At 42.4% G+C, this 2,120-nt stretch overlaps 1 long non-coding RNA gene across 1 annotated transcript; it reads right to left on the bottom strand.

Annotated features, from left to right (window-relative positions):
* Positions 1-1,367: 1,367 nt before the first annotated feature.
* Positions 1,368-2,120, bottom strand: LOC127296065 (uncharacterized). The gene is made up of 2 exons (XR_007848239.2): positions 1,852-2,120; positions 1,368-1,689 (listed from the first exon to the last, which is right to left on the bottom strand). It is a non-coding gene; the product is annotated as an uncharacterized lncRNA (long non-coding RNA).

Genomic DNA, 2,120 nt, shown 5'->3' on the forward strand with positions numbered 1-2,120 from the left:
TTGTGGATATAGCATGTGAAAGAGAATCAGTTTCTCTTGTGGATAAAGCATGCCGGCATCTCAAGTGATGCGGACACTTTGGTGGTCCTATGACATCTCTATATCTTTATTGAAGAAGATACTTCAAAAGATAGACTACGACATCTCTATATCTTTATTGAAGAAGATTCTTCAAAAGCTAAACTATGACATCTCTACATCTTTATAGAAGAAGAGTTCCTCTACATGAAAACACTAGGAAGGGTCACCCAATTTTTGTTTCATTTTCCTCAACCATCTCCACATGGTCGGCACAACATCTTTCCCGTACCCTTCCGGTACTTCCAACACACGCATTTCCTTTGGAAATCATTTTCAAAACCAAAACTCGACACAGCTCGGTAACGGCCATCCCAACCGTCCATGACCGCAGACACGGCTATTCGAATAGATTTAACTCTGCAGAGTGTGCGCACTTTCCCCACAAGATCTGATAAATCCGCTGGGATCATCCCCGGTTCGTCATACGAAAGTATGCGAGTCTCGGATAATCAGTCGAAGCCTTTCGCCCATTCAACTTAGCAAGAGGTCCTACCCTATGGAGTATGTACCTCCCCGGCACCGTGGCAGCTCACCTCCCTTTGAGCGTGGCTCCACCGCCAAGCCAGGAGACCCATAGTGTCTTCCGGACGGGTCAGCCCCGAAGGCCTCCCGTTATACTATTGTCCCAACCATGACAACCCAGACTCGGGGGTAACCGTACCCTTGTATAGTTGTGCGGTGCCTCATGCTAAGAAGAACAAACGTCAAGCTAAGCCCCGTGCCCACGTTGGAGTAGTGTGGTTGCGCGGGTTAATTGTTCCGGGCGAATACAAAGAACCATGTGTCGTTTTTCTCAAAACCCAAGTCACACCCACATTTCTTTTCTCAATCATCTTTGACAAGATCTTTTTTTTTATAAACCATACACTCGGGTAAGGTCGACTCACCCAAGGTTTTCTCAAAACTTTTACAACAAGGTAAACCTTGAGGGGTTCCCAACCTATAGTTTCATGAGTTGAACTAGTATTGCACTACGGCCGAGATGAGAGTCATCCCGCCATAGATGAGGTATAAAGGGGTAGTGGAGTGGATCATACTTGCTTAAGTTAAGCATGTATTATGACAACACAAGGAGGAATATACTCTCAGATTTGTGGTGCTAACTACACAACTTAGATAGTGGAGTGTCACTATCCAACATATTCTCCAAGATGGTACACGGCATACTCCTCTCAAGTTGAGAATACACCAAGATCATGACAATGATACCTCTATACTACAAATGGGGTGGGTGTGGTGTAAGTTACTATCTTGAGATGGAACATGCTCAAGTTGAGCATACAAGATAACCAAGTGGGATAGCACGGCCATGCTACCATGCATCCCATAACACAAGGACAAATAGTGGAGCATCACCACTAGGGAGTACCCCACTTGCAAACACACATAGATGACATAAATAGAGATAATAACACACATAGAATGAAGGTGCTTTGAACATCAACAAATGACATCCAACTAGACACCGGATCAGAGATCAAAAGATGGCTTGCCTTGGCTTATTCGTCCCTGGACTTCTTCAACTCCATCAAATAAGAATTCCCACAGTACAAATAAAATCCTTGTCCGATTCCACTTCTTCTTCTTCTCCTCCGAAATTGTTCGCATCTATCGCCGGAAAATATAAAAGGAACACAATCAATCACATTGCTCCAAACATAACAAACATGCAACATTCATCAATCAATAGCTAACCACTTTACTAAGGGCTAACATACAAAAGACTTATAGATACTACAAAGCAACTAAAAGAAAACCCCATTTATTTACCTAGTAAAGGTATGAGAGTGCCACGACTTAGCAATTGCCTCTCTAGGTATCACCATGGCACAACTAAGTATTCCCTGGTAGATAACATCATAAAGAGGACAAGAGCATTACTTTGACATCAAATACATTCACAAAACATTTTCAAACATTTTTGGAAAAGTAGAAAACAGTTTTCCTAACTTAGTTTGCTCACATAACACAACATCCAAAATAGGAAGCAAACCACATTCCACATCATTTGAAAACTTAAGCAAAACAATAGGGCTAAA

Source organism: Lolium perenne, chromosome 4 (assembly GCF_019359855.2).
Source record: "Lolium perenne isolate Kyuss_39 chromosome 4, Kyuss_2.0, whole genome shotgun sequence".
Lineage (NCBI taxonomy): Eukaryota > Viridiplantae > Streptophyta > Magnoliopsida > Poales > Poaceae > Lolium > Lolium perenne.